At 37.1% G+C, this 19,633-nt stretch overlaps 1 long non-coding RNA gene across 4 annotated transcripts in view; it reads left to right on the top strand.

Annotated features, from left to right (window-relative positions):
• Nucleotides 1–55: 55 nt before the first annotated feature.
• The window catches only part of LOC309627649, an 80,169-nt gene continuing 60,591 nt past the window's right edge, over nt 56–19,633 (top strand). For all 4 annotated transcript variants that reach the window (XR_014243890.1, XR_014243891.1, XR_014243892.1 and 1 more), the window contains exon 1: nt 56–19,595. This is a non-coding gene — a long non-coding RNA (uncharacterized lncRNA). The remainder of the gene's footprint in view (nt 19,596–19,633) is intronic.

Below are 19,633 nucleotides of genomic sequence, written 5' to 3'. Positions count from 1 at the left end.
TGAATGGATACGGTGCTTTAAGAAAATGGACTCCATTATTTATTTTGGTAAATTTCTATTAATTTTAATGCCATTTGTAGAATAACACATTTGAGAGTTCTCACACACGTGCGATAACGTATTGATCAAAAAAGACCTCTGAAATTTTTAGAAATTTCTAAAAATCTTATATGTTCTGGTATAATGTTATGTCATAATTCTTGTTATTACTTTAAAATGTATATCTCAGAAATAACTAAAAAAAAAAAAAAAAAAGACCTCTGAGGTTGGTATGATACACTTTATGCAGATGAGAAGATGGTGGTATTCAGCAAGGATATGTAACAAACTAAGAACTACTCCACAAACTTAGGTCAGTTTCTAAATGGAAAGCTCTTTTCTTCTACATTAATGGATATATCAGGTTTACGTAAGTTTGTCTACCTACAAGCTGTATAAAAGCTGTTCAGAGAAAAGTCAACTTTTCCCTTCGTTCCTGGAAATCCTTCCTTTAGGGTTATATGTTACAATGCTTGAGCGGTTGGTTCGAGAGTCCAGTCTTCCAATTAGACTTGCTTTTGCTGTTAAACTTTCAGAAGTTCCTGTAATTTGCTGTCATTGTGGGGTTTTTTTTGGGGGGGGGTGTAGGTTGTGGTGTTTATCCTTTATTCTGTTAGTATCAGGGATTATATCGACTTAAAAAAAAAAGAATTTTTTAGAGCAGTTATAGGTTCACAGGAAAACTAAGTGGAAGGTACTGAGAGTTCCCATATACTCCCTCCTCTCAAACATGCATAGCTTCCCCCATTATCAACATCACTCACCAGAAAGGTACATTTTTAATAAGGATGAACCTACTTGACTCATCATAATCATGCAAAGCCCATAGTTCACGTTAGGATTCACTCTTGGTGTTGTATATTCTGTGGGTTTGGACAAATGTATAATGACATATACCCATCATTGTAGTATTTTCACTGCCCTAAAAATCCTCTGTGCTCCTATTCACCGCCCCTACCCCACCCCAGCAACCACTGATCTTTTTACTTTCTCCCTAGTTTTGAATTTTCCAGAATGTTGAATAGTTAGAATCACGTAGAATGTAGCCTTTAAAGATTAGCTTCTTTCACTTAGTAATATGCATTTAAGTTTCCTCCATGCCTTTTCATGGCTTGATAGCTCACTTCTTTTAACGCTGAATAATGTTCCATGGTCTGGATATATTAGTTTATTTATCCATTTACCTATTGAAGGACATCTTAGTGCTTCCAACTTTTGGCAGTTATGAGTAAAACTGCTATAAATGTCCACTTGCAGGATTTTCTGTGGACATGTTTTCAACTCCTTTCAGTAAATACCAAGGAAAGCAATTGCTGGATCTTATGGTAAGAGTATATTTTAGTTTTGTAAGAAACTTCTAAACTGTCTTCCAAAGTGGCAGTACCACTTTTCATTCCCACTAGCAATGAATTAGGATTCCTGTTCACATCCTCACCAGCATTTGATGTTATCATTGTTCTGGATTTTAGCCATTCTAATAGCTGTGTAGTTGCATCTTGTTTTAATTTGCATTTCCCTGATGATATATGATGTAGGGCATCTTTTCACGTTTATTTGCCATCTGTATGTCTGTCTCCTTTGGTGAGATATGGGTTGAACAGTTTGCCTTGTTTTTTTAATCGGGTTGTTTGTTTTCTTATGGTTGAGTTTTAAGAGTTCTTTGTATTTTAGATAACAGTCTTTTATCAGTGTTTCTTTTGCAACATCCTCCCAGTCTGTGGCTTGTCTCTCATTCTCTTGACGATGTCTTTCGAAGAGCAAACGTTTTTCATTTTAAAGAAGTCCAGCTTGTCAATTATTTGTTTCATGGATTGTGTCTTGGTGTTGTATCTAAAAAGTCATTGTCATACCCAAGGTAATCTAAGTTTTCTCCTGTGTTATCTTCTAGGAGTTTTATAGTTTTATTTTTAGGTTTATGATCCATTTTGAGTTAATTTTTGTGAAGGCTGTAAAGGCTGTGTATAGAGTCATTTTTTTGCACGTGGATAACCAGTTTTTTAATCACCATTTGTTGAAAAAACTATCTTTGCTTCATTCTATTGCCTTTGCTCCTTTGTCAATGATTAATTGACTGTATTTCTGTGCGTCTATTTCTGGGCTCTCTATTCTTTCCCATTGATCTAATTGTCTGTTCTTTCACCAATACCACACTGTCTTGATTACAGTAGATTTATATCACCCAATACCCTTAGTAGTATCGGTCCTCCAACTTTGTTCTCCTTCAATATTGCACTGGCTATTCTGGGTCTTTTGCCTCTCAGTATACACTTTAGAATCAGCTTGTTGACAGCCATAAAATAACTTGCTGGGATTTCAGTTGGGATTGCATTGACTCTGTAGATCAAAGTTAGGAAAACTGTCATCTTGACAATATTGAGTCTTCCTATCCATGATCACGGAATATCTCTCCAGTTATCTAGTTCTTTGATTTCCTTCGTCATAGATTTGTTGTATTCCTCATATAGATCTTGTACATATTTTGTTAGATTTACACCTAAGTATTTCATTTTTGGGGTGCTACTGTAAATTGCATTGTATTTTAAATTTCAAATTGCACTTGTTCAGTGCTGGTATATAGGAAAGCAATTGACTTTTGTATATTAACCATATATCCTGCAACCTTGCTATAATCACTTATTGTTCCAGGAAGGTTTTTTGTTGTTGTTGTTTGGTTTCCTACATAGGTGATAGAATAATCTGCAAACAAAGACAGTTTTGTCTTCCTTCCAAACCTGTACATGTTTTCTTTTCTTTTCTTGTTTTATTGCAGTAGCTAGTACTTCCAGTATGATGTTGAAAAGGCATTATGGGAGGGGGCATACTTGCCTTGTTTCTGATGCTAGTGGAAATGCTTCACGTTTCTCACCATTAAGTATGATGTTAGCTGTAGGTTTTTTTCTTAAAAAAAATTTTTTTTTTTTTGGCCATGCCACGCGGCTTGCGGGATCTTAGTTCCCTAACCAGGGATCGAACCTGCACCCCCTGCATTGGGAGTGCGGATCTTAACCACTGGACCACCAGGGAAGTCCCTGTAGGTTTTTTATAGATACTCTTTATCAAAGTTAAGGAAGGTCCCCTCTACTGCTAGTTTATTGAGAGTTTTTATCATCAGTGGGTATTGGATTTTGTCAAATACTTTCTCTGCATCTATTGGTATGATCATGTGATTTTCTTTTTTATCCTGTTGATGTGATGAATTACATTAATTAAATTTTGAGTGTTGAATCTCACTTGGTCATGGTGTATAATTCTTTTTATATAATTTTTTAATTCAATTTGCTAATATTTTGTTGAGGATTTTTGCGTCTGTGTTAATGAGAGATATTGGTCTGTAGTTTCTTTCCTTGTAATGTTGTCAATTGGTTTTGGTGTTATGGTAATGCTGACCTAAGAGAATGAGTTAGGAAGTATTCCCTCTGCTTCTATCTTCTGAAGGAGATTGTAGAGAATTGGTATAATTTCTTCCTTAAAAGTTTGATAGAATTCACCAGTGAACCCATCTGGGCCTGGTGCTTTCTGTTTTGGAAGGTTATCCATTATTGATTCAATTTCTTTAATAGATAATAGACCTAAACAGATTGTCTGTTTCTTTTTGTGTGAGTTTTGGCAGATTATGTGCTACAGAAATTGGTCAATTTCATCTAGGTTATCAAATTTGCGAGCATAGAGTTGTTCGAAGTATTCCTTTATTATCCTTTTCATGTCCATGGGATCTGTAGTGATGTCCTCTCTATCATTTCTGATATTGGTAATTTGTAACTTCTCTCTTTTTTTCTTAGTTAGCATGGCTAGAGTCATATGAATTTTTTGATCTTTTCAAAGAACTAGCTTTTGGTTTTGTTGATTTTTCTCTATTGATTTACTGTTTTCAATTTCATTGATTTCTCTAATTCTTTTTTTTAAAAATATCTTTATTGGAGTATAATTGATTTACAGTGTTGTGTTAGTTTCTGCTGTATAACAGAGTGAATCAGCTATATACATACGTATATCCCCATATCCCCTCCCTCTTACGTCTCCCTCCCACCCTCCTTATTCCACCCCTTTAGGTGGTTGCAAAGCACTGAGTTGATCTCCCTGTGCCATGCAGCTGCTTCCCACTAGCTAGCTATTTTACATTTGGTAGTGTATATATGTCAGTGCTACTCTCTTACTTTGTCCCAGCTTGCCCTTCCCCCTCCCTGTGTCCTCAAGTCCATTCTCTACGTCTGTGTCTTTATTCCTGTCCTGCCCCTAGGTTCATCAGAACCATTTTTTTTTTTTTTGATTCCATATATATGTGTTAGCATACGGTATTTGTTTTCCTCTTTCTTACTTGCTTCACTCTGTATGACAGACTCTAGGTCTATCCACCTCACTACAAATAACTCAATTTTGTTTCTTTTTATGGCTGGGTAATATTCCATTGTATATATGCGCCACATCTTCTTTATCCATTCATCTGTTGATGGAGACTTGGTTGCTTCCATGTCCTGGCTATTGTAAATAGTGCTGCAATGAACATTGGATTTCTCTAATTCTTATTGTTTCTTTTCTTTTGCTTACTTTTTTTTTTTTAATTTTTATTTATTTATTTATGGCTGTGTTGGGTCTTCGTTTCTGTGCGAGGGCTTTCTCTAGTTGTGGCAAGCGGGGGCCACTCTTCATCGTGGTGCACAGGCCTCTCACTATTGTGGCCTCTCTTGTTGTGGAGCACAGGCTCCAGACACGCAGGCTCAGTAATTGTGGCTCACGGGCCTAGCTGCTCTGCGGCATGTGGGATCTTCCCAGACCAGGGCTCGAACCCGTGTCCCCTGCATTGGCAGGCAGATTCTCAACCACTGTGCCACCAGGGAAGCCCTGTTTCCATATCTTGACTATTGTAAATAATACTGCAGTGAAACATAGGGGTGCATGTGTATTTTTGACTTAGTGTTTTTGTTTTATTTGGATAAATACCCAGGAATGGAATTGGTGGTTCTATTTTTAATCTTTTAAGGAAACACCGTACTGTTTTCCATGGTGGTTGCACCAATTTACATTCCCATCATCGGTGCACAAATGTTCCCTTTTCTCTATATCATTGCCAATACTGACTATTTGTTGACTTTTTGATGACAGTCATCTGGCAGGTGTAAAGTGGTATCACATTGTGGTTTTGATTTGCATTTTCCTGATTAGTCATGATGAGCATCTTTTCCTGTGCCTGTTGGCCATCTGTATATCTGCTTTGGAAAACTCTATTCAGATCTTCTACCCATTTTTCAATTGGGTTGTTTGTTTTTTTGCTGTTGAGTTGTGTGAGTTATTTCTATATTTTGGATATTAACCCCTTATCAGATATATGATTTGAAATTATTTTATCTCATTCAGTAGGTTGCCTTTTTGTTGATGGTTTCCTTTGCTGTGCAGAAGCTTTTTAGCTTGATATTTTGCCACATGTTTTTCTTTTCTTGGCTTTTGCTTTTGGTGTCAGATTTAAAAAGTCATCGCTAAAACCTATGTCAAGGAGCTTACCACCTATGTTTTCTTGTAGGAATTTTATGGTTTCAAGCCTCGTGTTCAAGTCTTTAATCCATTTTGAGTTAATTTTTGTGTATGATGTAAGATAGTGGTATAGTCTCATTCTTTTACATGTGATTGCCCAGTTTTTCCAACACCATTTATTGACAGATTGTCCTTTCCCCACTGTATATTCTTGGCTACTTTATCATGAATCAGTAGATTGTATAGGTGTGGGTTTATTTCTGGGTTCTTGATTCTGTCCCATTGATCTATGTGTCTTTTTTTTTTTTTTTTTTCCTGCACTGCTTAGCCTGTGAGATCTTAGCTCCCTGACTAGGGATTGAACCCATGCCATGGCAGTGAAAGCGCCAAGTCCTAACCATCAGCCCGCAAGGGGACTACCTATGTGTCTTTTTAAATCCTGGTGCCATACTGTTTTAATTACTATAGCTTTGCAACATAGTTTGAAATTAGGACTCATGATGCCTCCAATTTTCTTATTCTTTCTCAAGATTGCTTTGGCTATATGGGTTCCTTTGTGGTTCCGTACAAATTTTAGGATTGTTCTATTCTTGTGAAAAATACCAGTGGAATTTTGATGTTTTAACAATATTAATTCTTCCAATCCATGAGCACGGCATCTCTTTCCATTTATTAGTGTCTTCAGTTTCTTTCATTAATATCTCGTAGTTTTCAATATATAGATGTTAAATTTTTAGGTCAAATTTATTTCTAAGCATTTTATTCTTTTTGATGCAGTTGTAAGTGGGATTGTTTTCTTAATTTCTTTTTCTGATAGTTTGTTATTAGTGTATAGAAATGCAACTGATTTTTGTGTATTGATTTTATATTCTGCAACTTCACTGAGTTCGTTTATTAGTTCTAACAGTTTTTTGAGGGAGCCTCTACTGTTTTCTATATATAATATTATGTCATTCGCAGATACTGACAGTTTTATTTCTTCCTTTACAATTTGGATGCCTTTTATTTATTTTTCTTGGTTAATTGCTCTGGCTAGGACTTCATGTACTATGTTGAATAAAAGTGGCAAGACCGGGCATCCTTGTCTTGTTCGTGATCTTAGATGAAATGCTTTCAGCTTTTCACCTTTGCGTATGATGTTAGCTGTGGGCCTATCATATATGGCCTTTACTATGTTGGAATATGTTCCCACTGTACCTGCTTTGTTGAGAATTTTGTCATAAATGGATGTTGAATTTTGTCAAATGCTTTTTCTGCATCAGTTGAGATGGTCATATGATAATACTTCATTGTCTTAAAAAAGTTATGTGTATCACATTGACTCATTTGTGGATGTTGAAACATCCTTGCATCCCTGGAATAAATCCCACTTAATGATGGTGTATGATCCTTTTAATGTATTTTTGGATTCAGTTTGCGAATACTTTATTGAGGATTTTTGCATCTCTTTTCATCAGGGATACTGGCCTGCAATTTTCTTTTCCTTTGGCATCCTTGTCTGGTTTTGGTATCAGGGTTATGCTGACTTGTGAAATGTGTTTATGAGAGTACCCCCCTCTTCTATTTTTCAGAAGATTTAATTCTCCTTTTATTGTAAAAATATATCAGATACTAAAAATTTTCAGATATCATAGAATGATAATGATTTCCAGTAGTCAACAAAAATTTTTAAATGTGTGGTGGAGTGAGTTTTTCTTTTTTTTTTTTAAATTTATTTTATTTATTTATTTTTTGGCTGTGTTGGGTCTTCGTTTCTGTGCGAGGGCTTTCTCTAGTTGCAGCAAGCGGGGGCCACTCTTCATCGCAGTGCACGGGCCTCTCACTATCGCGGCCTCTCTTGTTGTGGAGCACAGGCTCCAGACGCGCAGGCTCAGTAATTGTGGCACACGGGCCTAGTTGCTCCGTGGCATGTGGGATCTTCCCAGACCAGGGCTCGAACCCGTGTCCCCTGCATTGGCAGGCAGATTCTCAACCACTGCGCCACCAGGGAAGCCCCGAGCTTTTCTTTTTTATGGAGAAAAAAATAGCTCAAAAATCCCCAAAGTTTTTGAAAGACATTATTAAGTATACATATTCAAGAAACTCTTTGGATCCCAAGCAGGAAAAATACCATGAAAACCACACCTAGGCACATCGTAATCAAACCTATGAAAACTAGAGAAAAAGAGAAAACTTTGAATGCAGCTAGAGAAAGGCAATATATTGCTGCAGGGAAACAATGATGTAAGTGATGCTGACTTCTCATGAGAGATAATGGAACAAGAAGACAGGGAATTGACATATTTCAGTGCTTGGGCGGGGTTGGAGGGCAAACCCTGCCAACTCAGAATTCTGTACCTAACAAAATATTAATTCAGATGAATAGAAACAAAGAGAATTCATCATCTGCTAACGTGCACTACAAGAAATGCCAAAGGAACATTTTCAGGCTGAGTGGAAATGATACCAAATAGAAATTCAGATCGTCAGGAAGGAATAAAGAACACCAGAAATGGGAAATATATGGATAAGTATAAATAAATATCACTTTTTCTTAATTTCTTTAAAGTTTACATCAGTAATTAAAGTAAAAATCAAAACCTTTTACTTTGAGTTTTATGTTGTATATAAACGTAATATATATGACATTTACAGAATAAATGGAAATCGGGTAAGTTAAATATGTTTGGAAGATTCTTTGAAGTGAAGTGGTACAAAAGTAACCCCCAAATAGACTATGAAAGTTAAGGATATATATTGCGATCCCTGGAGAGACTGCTAAAAACAAGAACAAAAAATAATGCAAAGAGGTGTGACTAGTAATGTCAGTGAAAATGGTGGAGTAGGAAACTGGGGTTTTGTACTTCCCTAGAAACACCCACAAAAAACTGGCAAATTGTCAGGATCAAATTTATTGGAATCCTGGAAGATAGTCAAAGGTTTATAGCAATTAAGTGAATGCTTCATTAGGAAAAGGGTGACTGAAGCACATAGGAGAGCTTTGTGGCATTTAAGTTACCTTTCTCACACTTCTCTGTTCCCAGGTTGGTCCTGGTTTTGAAGGCATCAACCTGTGTTCTTGGTGTGGGTTTCTAGTCCTGGAGGGAACAGAATAGACCTTGTTCTCAAAGAATTTTGATTGTCTGTTTCGATTTGTCTTCTGGTTCCTTGACATATAGATGTTTGCCTTTGTTTCACCCAATGTGGAATTCTCTAGGTGGAGAATTGGCTCCACGGAAGGCATCCCTTAAACACATTGAGAGACAAATGAACAAACCACTGCCACAAATAAACAAGATGCTGTGGCAAAAGATAACAGTTGGGACAAGCAATAGTTGCACAGTAGTCACACAACCTCAGAGGACAAACTGGGAATAAGATACTTTGGGGCAATAGGGACTTTCAGAATTTCCTTTGTATACCAGGGAATCTAAAAGGTTATCCACATGACCAGGGCAGAACACATACAAGATACTTGAGAAGACCCTAGCCTTTCAATATTGGTTGATCTTTAGTCGCAGTGCAAGCAGGAAGTGAAGGCTAGAGTAGAGTTTTATATGGCCCAGCTAAATGTTGAAGGAGTGCCCTCAAATCTGAAAAAAGAGAAGAATCCTTTTTTATCTTGTTCCTTTTCTTGGCTCCAGCATCCAGAAATCTCTGTCAAAGCATTAGCTGAATACTAAGCTAAAGAAACATATACTTCTGAGAAAAAAGTATAGTCTTCACAAAAATAATGTAGAAAGTTTACTAAACAGTCAGTTACAACCCACCACAAGTAACAACAACAAATTCTGAGGAGGGGGTGGTGAGAGAATATTATTTCCAGAGGTACCACATTATAATACTAACATGTCCAGTTTTCCACAAAAAAATATGAGGAATGCAAAGAAACAAGGTATGGCCCATTCACAGGAAAAAAAATTCACAGAAACTGCCCCAGTGTCTGAGGAAGCCCGGACATTGTACTTACTAGACAAAGACTTAAAATCAAATGTCTTAAATATGCTCAAAGTGCTAAAGAGAACCATACACCAAGAACTAGAGAAAACCAGGAGAATGTTGAGAATGTCTGAACAAATAGAGGATCTTAATAAAGAAATAGAAATTATAAAAAAGATTCAAATGAGAATTCAGTAAATAACTAAAATAAAATTTCACTAGAGTGTTTCAACAACAGATTTGAGCAGGGAGAAGAAAGAATCAATTAACTTGAATAGGTCAATTGAAATTATCCAGTTTGAGGAGCAGAAAGAAAAAAACTTGAAGAAAAATGAACAGAGGTTAAGAGACCTGTGGAACACTATCAAATATTCCAACATATACATAATGAAAGTTCCAAAAGTAGAGGAGAGAAAGGGACAGAAAGAATATTTGAAGAAATAATGGCTAAAAACTTTCCATATTTGATTAAAGACATGAATCTTCACATCCAAGAAAATCAACAAACTTCAAAAAGAATAAATTTAAAATGATCCACACTAAGACATGTTATAAACAAACTATTGAAAAACAAAAACAGAGAAAATCTTGAAAGCAGCAAGAGAGAAGTGAATCACCACAAAGAAGGGATCCTCAATAAGATTATTTCTTATTAGAAACCTTGGAGACCAGAAGATAGTGTGGTGACATATTTAAAATACTGAGAGAAAAAAAAGAAAACAAAAACGAAAACTCTGTAAACCAAGACTTCCATATCTGGCAAAACTATTCTTCAAAAATGGAAAAAATAAGACGTTCCCAGATAAACAAAATCTGAGGGAGTTTGTTGGTTATAGAACTGCCTAAAAGAAATGTTAAAGGGAATCCTTTGGTTAAAAAATGAAAGGACAGGGACTTCCCTGGTGGTCCAGTGGGTAAGACTCTGTGCTCCGAAGGCAGAGGGCCTGGGTTCAATCCCTGGTCAGGGAACTAGATGCTGCATGCATGCTGCAACTAAGAAGTTCGCATGCTGCAATTAAGACCCAACGCAACCAAAATAAATAAATAAATAAATTTTTTTTTAAAAAAATGAAAAGACATTAGACAGTAATTTGGAGCATATGAAGAAATAAAGAATACTAGTAGGGATAATTACATAGTTAAGTATAAAATATAATATCATTTTTTTTGTTAGTAAATTTTTTCCTATATAATTTAAAAGACAAATGTGTAAGTGATAATAATAAGCCTATATTAATGGACACACCATGTATAAAGGTATAATTTGTGACAGGAACAACATAAGAAGAGACGGAGCTATAAAAGAGTAGATTTTTTGTATACTGTTGAAGCTAAGTTGATAGTTATTGGAACTAGGTTGTTATAAGTGTAAGATATTAATTGTAATCCTTAGGGTAGCCACTAGAAAAATGACTTAAACTATATATATTGAAAGGAAATGAGAGGAAGTAAAAACAGCATGCTATATAAAAATCCATTAAACACAAAAGGAGGCAGTAATAGAGGATAAAAATGATATGACATACAACAAACAAATAGCAAAATGGCAGAAGTCCTTCCATATCAGTAATTGTTTTGAATGCAAATGAAGCTGAAAGGATTTTAAAAGATAATCAACTATATACTGTCTATAAGAGACTCACTTTAGATTGAAGAACACAAATAGGTTAAAAGTGGAAAGATGAGAAGATATTCCATGGAAACAGTAACCAAAAGAAAGCTGGGTGGCTATACTAATATGAGATGACATAGACTTTAAGTCTATGTCTATAGTTATAGGAGGAGGGGGATCAAGATGGCACAGTAGGAGAACCTGGAGCTCACCTACCTCACAAACATCAAAAATACATCTACATGTGGAACAACTCTCACAGAAAACTAACTGCCAACTGGCAGATCTCCTATACAACCAAAGTTGCAAGAAAGATCTCCATGTAACTGGGTAGGACAAAAGAAAAAAAAATGGCCTTAGGTTGGGACTGGTGCCCCTGGGAGGGGTCTGGAAGGAAAAGGAGGTCCACATGGATAGATCCTCACACTAGGGAGCTCCCTTGCCTATTGGTAAATCCACTGAGACAGATAGAAGGACTGGAGAAGCCTAGACTCTACTCAGGAGCAGTGTCACACGTGCTGGCTTGCAAACAATCAGGGTGGAAGGAGACTTAACACTGTCAGCTGCCGCCTTGCTGCATTTCCCAATCTGAAGGGGTGAACACCCCCATCCCCCTCATTCCACACCACAAGCTGGCACAGATCAGGGCAAAGATTCAGTCTCTCTGTGTAGAGACAGACCAGGGTGCCTGGGGTGTGATCTTGGTGGAACCACAGAGAACATTGTCAGTGCACCTATCGGGGTGGCTGGGCAAGCCAGGCAGACGCTGTCAGTGTGCACATGGGGTGGTACCGCAAGAACACACAGCAACTAAGTGCCGAATCTCAGGCAGACAGGCGCTGGGAGAGGACTCATCTAGCCATGCAGAGACAGCCTGGAGGGCCTGGGGTGTGATTCAGGGGGAGCTGAGGAGCTCTTTGTCAGCCTATGCATGATGGTGGGCCCAGCCACAGCACACATTGTCAGCACATGCACTGAGCAGCACCACAAGAATGCGCAGCAGCTAGGTGCTGAATCTTGGGTAGTCAGGCCCTGTGCAGTAGCATGTGGCATTTCGTTTCCCAGCAGGAGTGCCCCAGTTCTGCCCACTCTATACCACAGCTTCATGCCAGATCTGGGGCAGATGGGTTTTGGGAGAGGTCTGCCAGAGGCAACCCAGGTCTCAGGTGGCAGCACAGCCACAGTGCCTCAATCCCCAGCCACAGCCTATTCCACACCACAGCCTTTCACTACATCTGGGATGAACACAATGGAAAAAGAGATGCTACCTTGGGCTGCTGAGCGGAACCATGGATGCCTGCACAGGCAGCGCATAGGGTCACTGTGACCACATGGGCCTCATTTGCTTCAGCGATCACCTCCTTTGGGGTAGAGCACACACTCAACTGGATGGAGCCTGATTAAACCCAACCCTCAGGGCTTCTACTTGAACAACTGGGGAGCAGACCCTGCCCCCAACAGGGTGGTGACAGCCAAGGAACAAAGAGGAGGCCCTGCCTCACATCCAGCGCAAGCTTTGAACACCACAATAGCAGTCACACCCCCTCTCAAGGGGATAATGACTGGCACACATTGAAAAAGACATGGCTGGCATCCATACCAAAACCAGCCCTTGCACCAAAAATATTGGACACACACAGTCTACACAGGGATGGTCCTACATAAAAACACCCCTTCAAAACCATAGTGGGTAACTTTCTCCTAAATTAATAGAGACAGAGAAAGTTAAGTAAAATGAAAAAACAGAGGAACTACTCCCAATTAAAGGACAAGAGAAATTCCCTGAAAGGATTCTAAAGGCAGCAAGAGAAAAACAAGGAGTTACAAGGAAACCCCCAGTTCCCCTATCAGTTGACTTTTTTGCAGAAACTTTGCAGGCCAGAAGGGAGTGGTATGATATATTCAAATTCCTGAAAGGGAAAAACATGCAACCTAGGATACTCTGCCCAGCAAGATTATCATTTAGAATAGAAGGAAAAATAATTTCTTAGACAAACAAAAACAAAGAATTCAACAATGCTAAACCTACCCTAAAAGAAATATTGAAAGATCTCTAAAAAAGAAACAAGATTCTAAAGAAAAGGGGAAAATCCCAGCAGGAAAGGCAAATATATGCTTGAAGATCACTTAAGCCATGACATAGATTTAAAAAAAAATCAAATAATTTTTGTAAAACATTATAACTACAAGTAGCACTAAAAGATAATCATGAAAACGTAAAATAGGACATTAAAATAAAAAAATATGAGAGAGGGGAGTACAAAAATGTAGACATTTAAGAATGTGTTTAACTTGTATGACTATCAGTTTAAAGCAAGCAGATATAGTTATGGGTCGGCATCCTTGAAATCCAGAGTAATCACCAATCAAAACCTTACAGTAGATTCACAAAAACCAAAAAGAAAGGCTCTTAAGCATACTATTGGGCTGACCAAAAAGTTCCTTTGTTCTTTTTTTTTTAATAAATTTACTTATTTTATTTATTTTATTTTTGGCTGCATTGGGTCTTCGTTGCTGCACACAGGCTTTCTCTAGCTGTGGCGAGTGGTGGCTACTCCTCATTGTGGTGCGCAGGCTTCTCATCGCCATGGCCTCTCTTGCTGTGGAGCACAGGCTCCAGGCGTGCGGGCTTCAGTAGCTGTGGCTCTGGGGCTCTAGAGTGCAGGCTCAGCAGCTGTGGCACACAGGCTTAGTTGCTCTGGGGCATGTGGGATCTTCCCGGACCAGGGACCGAACCTGTGTTTCCTGCATTGGCAGGTGGACTCCCAACCAGCGTGCCACCAGGGAAGTCCCATTCCTTCAGTTTTTAAGTAAAAATAAAAGACATTTTTCATTTTCACCAAGAACTTTATTGAACAACATATTCACCGTTTTGTTCTACTACCTTCTGCCATTTTTCAGGCAAATTCATAATTCCATCTTCCCAAAATTTTTTATCTTTTTGAGCAAAAAACTGTTCCAGGTGCCTTTTACAGTCTTCCAGAGAATTGAAATTTTTTCCATTAAGAGAATTTTGTAAAGACCAAAATAAATGGAAACCGAAGTTGCAATGTCTGGTGAATATGGCGGTTGAATCAGAACTTGCCAGCCAAACTGTAACAGGTTTTTGCCTGGTCATCAAAGAAACATGCAGTCTTGCGTTATCCTGAAGGAAGATTATGCATTTTCTGTTGACTTAATTCCGGATACTTTCGTCGAGTGCCGCCTTCAGTTCGTCTAATTGGGAGCAGTACTTGTTGGAATTAATTGTTTGGTTTTCCAGAAGGAGCTTATAATAGAGGACTCCCTTCTAGTCCCACAATATACAACATCATCTTCTTTGGATGAAGACTGGCCTTTGGTGTGGTTGGTGGTGGTTCATTTTGCTTGCCCCACGATCTCTTCCATTCCACATTATTGTACAGTATCCACTTTTCGTCGCCTGTCACAATTTGTTTTAAAAATGGAACATTTTTGTTACATTTAAGTAGAGACTCACATGTGGAAATAAGGTCAAGAAGGTTTTTTTCGCTTAACTTATGTGAAACCCAAACATCAAAGTGATTCACATAACCAAGCTGGTGTAAATGATTTTCACTGCTTCATTTGGATATTTTGAGTATGTTGGCTATCTCCCACCTGGTATAACATTGATTGTTCTCAGTTAATGTCTTGATTTGATCACTGTCAACTTCAACTGGTCCACCCGACTGTGGAGCATCGTCCAGCAAGAAATGTCCAGCATGAACCTTTGCAAACCACTTTTGACATGTTCGATCAGTCACAGCACCTTCTCCATACACTGCAGAAATCTTTTCTTGTACGCTTCAATTGCGTTTTTACCTTTCTTGAAATAAAGCATAATATGCAGAAAATGTTCTTTTTTTCTTCCATCTTCAATATTAAAATGGCTACACAAAAATTCACCAATTTTTAAAATATCTTTATTGGAGTATAATTGCTTTACAATGTTTTGTTAGTTTCTGCTGTACAACAAAGTGAATCAGCTATATGTATACATATATCCCCATATCCCCTCCCTCTTGAGCCTCCCTTTCACCCTCCCTATCCCAGCCCTCTAGGTCGTCACAAAGCATTGAGCTGATCTCCCTGTGCTATGCAGCAGCTTCCCACTAGCCATCCGTTTTACATTTGGTAGTGTGTATATATCAATTCTACTCTCTCACTTCATCCCAGCTTCCCCTTCCCCACTGTGTCCTCAAGTCCGTTCTCTACATCTGCATCTAGAGTCTGTCATACAGAGTGAAGTACGTCAGAAAGAGAAAAACAAATACCATATGCTAATGCACATATATGGGATCTAAAAAAAACGGTACTGATGAACCTAGTGGCAGGGCAAGAGTAACTTCAATTTTGATAAGTTTTTTTAAAAATGCACGCCGATAGGACAGCTGTCACAAAACAATCTAACAAAATTGTTTCGAATGAAGTTAAATTCAACTAAGTGCTACTAGGCCCATCTTACAGAAAAATCTGAACGAACTCTTTGGCCAACCCAGTGCAAAAGAAAACCATCAAACAACTAAAGGAAAAAAATGAAGAAATGAACAAAGAAGAAATACAAAAACAACTGGAAAACAAGGTTCAAAATGGCAGTAAGTACATACCTATCAATAATTACTTTAAATGCTAATGGACTAAATACTTCGATCAAAAGACATAGAGTGGCAGATTGGATAAAAAAACAAGAACCTACAATATGCTGCCTGGAATAGTCTCACTTCAGGGCAAAAGACACATGTAGATCAAAAGTGAAGGGATGGAAAAAGATATTTAATACAAATGGAAATGAGAAGATAGTGGGGGTAACAATACTCATATCAGACAAGATACTGTAAAACAAAGTCCATAAAAAAAGACAAAGAATGGCATATAATGATAAAGGGACCAATACAAGGAGAGGATATTACATTTGTTAACATATATGCACCCAACATAGGAGTGCCTAAATATATAAAACAAATACTAGTAGGCACAATGGGATAAACTGATAGGAATACAATAATAGTAAGAGTCTTGAACACCTCATAGACATCAATAGACAGATCTTCCAGACAGAAAATCAGTAAGGCAATAGAGATTCTAAATGACACGGTAGACCAATTGGACTTAATTGATATCTATAAGACAGTGCATTCAAAAAACAAAACAAACAGAATACACATTCCTTTCAAGCACTCCTGGAACATTCTCTAGGATAGACCACATACTAGGTCACAAAAGGAGCCTCCACAAATTTAAGAGGATAGGAATTATTTCAAGCATCTTTTCTGACCACAATAGAAATCAACCACAGAGAGAAAACTGGAAAAAGATGAGCATGTGGAGACTAAACAAAATGCTACTAAAAAAATTTTAAAATGGGTCAAAGATGAAATCAAAGAAGGAATCAGAAAATACCTCAAAACAAATGAAAATAAAAACACATAAAATCTACAGGATGCAACAAAAGCATTTCTAAGAGGGAGGTTCATAGCAATACAGGCCTTCCTCAAGAAACAAGAAAAATCTCAAACATCCTAACCTAAAAGAGTTAGAAAAAGAAGAACAAACAAAACCCAAAGTAAGCAGAAGGAAAGAAATAATAAATATCAGAGAAGAAGTAAATAAAATAGAGATTTAAAAAAAAGTAGAAAATATCTATATAACCAAGAGCTGATTTTCTGAAAAGATCAAAAAAAAAAAAAAAAAAGGACAAACATCTATCTATCCAGGCTCACCAAGAAGAGAGAGCACCCAAATAAAATAAGAAATGAAAGAGGAGAAATAACAGCTGATACTACAGAGTTAAAAAAAAATCATAAGATAATACTGTGAACAATTACATGACAACAAATTGGACAACCTAGAAAAAGTGGACAAGTTTCTAGAAATATACAGCCTATCAAAACTGAGTCAATTAGAGGGACTTCCCTGGTGGCGCAGTGGTTAAGAATCCACCTGCCAATGCAGGGGACATGGGTTCGAGCCCTGGTCCCAGAAGATCCCACATGCCGCAGAGCACCTAAGCCTGTGTACCACAACTACTGAGCCTGTGCTCTACAGCCTACAAGCCACAACTACTGAAACCCGTGTGCCTAGAGCCCATGCTCCACGACAAGAGAAGCCACCACAATGGGAAGCCCGCACACCACAAGTAAGAGTAGCCCCCGCTTGCTGCATGTAGAGAAAGCCTGTGCGCAGCAACAAAGACCCAACACAGCCATAAATAAATAAATAAATAAATAAATAAATTTTAAAAATTAAAAAAAATTGAGTCAGTTAGAAACAGATAATTTGAACAGACTGATCACTAGAAGGGAAATAGAATCTGTAATTAAAAAAAAAAACAAAACTCCCTGCAAACAGATGTCCAGAACCAAATGGCTTCACTGGGGAATTCTACCAAACATACAAAAAACAATTTATACCTATCCTGCTCAAACTATTACAAAAAATTGAGCGGGAGTGTACACTTCCAAATTTATTTTATGAGGCCGCCATTGCTGTGATACCAAAACCAAAGACACTACAAAAAAATTACTGACCAATATCTTTGATGAGTATAGATGCAGAAATCCTCAAGAAAATATTAGCAAACTGAATCCAAAAATACATAAGATCTACACCATGATTAAGTTGGATTCATTCCAGGGTCACAAGAATTGTTCAACATACATACATCAATCAGTGTGATACACCACATTAACAAAAAGGAAGACAAAAACCACATGGTCAACAGACACAGAAAAGGTATTTGACAAAATTCAACATCCATTCATGATAAAAACTCTTACCAAAGTGGGTATAGACGGAACATATCTCAACATAATAAAAGCTATTTATGACAAACCCACAGCCAACATAACACTCAATGGTGAAAAACTGAAAGCCTTCCTTCTAAATTCTGGAACAAGACAGGGATGCCCACTCTCACCACTTCTATTGAACATAGTATTGGCAATCCTAGCCACAGCAATCAAACAAGAAAAAGAAATAAAATATATCCAAATCAGAAGGAAAGAGGTATAATTGTCATTATATGCAAATGACATGATACTATATATAGAAAACCCTAAAGACTCCACACAAAAACTACTAGAACTGATAAATGAATTCAGCGAGGTAGCAGGATACAAGATTAATATACAGAAATCTGTTGCATTTCTTTACACTAACAGTGAAATACCTGAATAAGAAATTAAAAATAAAAAATCCCATTTAAAATCACATCAAAAAAAAAAAAAAACAAACCTAAAAAACCTAGGAATAAACCTAACCAAGGAGGTGAAAGGCTTACACACTGAGAACTATAAAACACTGGTAAAGGAAATCAAATATGATTCAAGGAACTGAATTTATGGTTACCAAAGGGGAGGGGGGGTATAAATTAGGAGTATGGGATTAACAGATACATCTGCAGTCACCCTATTTCTAAATAAGGTCACGATCTGAGGTACTAGAGGTTGGGACTTGAACACATCTTTTGGGGGGAACACAGTTCAACCATAACACACACTTAACAACAGTACTCCAAAATATATGAAGCAAAAATGGAGAATTCAAGGGAGAAATAGTTCTATCAAAATATTTGGAGTCTTCAGTACCCCTCTTTCAATAGTAAATAGCTCAACTAGACAGAAGACTAAGAAGTAAATAGAGAATGTGCACAATAAATTACTGATATACACAATAACTTGGATCAACCTCAAAATAATCATGCAAGTGAAAGAAGCCAAAAGAGAATAGACTGTAATATTCTATTTGTACAAAATTCTAGAATGAGATAAACTATTCTGATAAGAAATTCAAAACAATGGTTGCCTATAGTTGTATCAGAATTAATATACAGAGCATAAAGAAAATTCCTGGGATAACTGAAATGTTCTAATCCTTGAGAGGGCTTTATTACACAGGTGTATGCATTTGTGAAATCACATCAAATGTTAAGATTTGTGCATTTCACTTTATGTAAATATTACCTTAAAAATGTAAAGAAATATCAATACCTCTACTTAGCAATATGAGTGTTTAAGTGTTTAGGGACGAAGTTTACTGATAGCTACATCTTAGAAGTTTGAAATGCAGATATATTGATGAATTGATTGATAAGATAGTTATGTGATAAAGCAAATACAGCAATCAGAATGTTTGTGGTGAAGGTGAATTATGGATGCTCCCTACACAGTTCTTCCAACTTTTTGCTATGTTTGACGTTTTCAAAATAAACTAATATAAAAATATTTAAGCAGTGTGCTTCATTTTCATCTTCATCTGGCATTTTTTCCTGCTTGACAATATTACATTTATTTTCTGCTTAACAAAACCAAAGATCAAGGAATAAATGGTTGCTATTTTAAGCCATTTAGTTTTGTGGTAGTTACGTAGCAATTATTGAAGTAATTGCTGACTAATAGAGAACACAGTTATTTTTACATTATCTCAGTTATCACAATTTGTAGTTTTTTTAATTAAAATACTGTTTGAATGAACAAAAATAATAAGCTCTTAAGAAATGTAAACTGAATAGGATTAAAAGCTTTAGAACATATCTCATTGGGTGTCTTGTGGATTCCTAGAGGTATATCTATTTCATATTTGGGTGTCTTGTGGATTCCT

The sequence above is a fragment of the Balaenoptera borealis genome (genome assembly GCF_965194805.1).
Source record: "Balaenoptera borealis genome assembly, chromosome: 4".
NCBI lineage: Eukaryota > Metazoa > Chordata > Mammalia > Artiodactyla > Balaenopteridae > Balaenoptera > Balaenoptera borealis.
Note: the sequence above shows the minus strand (reverse complement) of the source record. Positions and strands in the feature narration are given on the sequence as shown.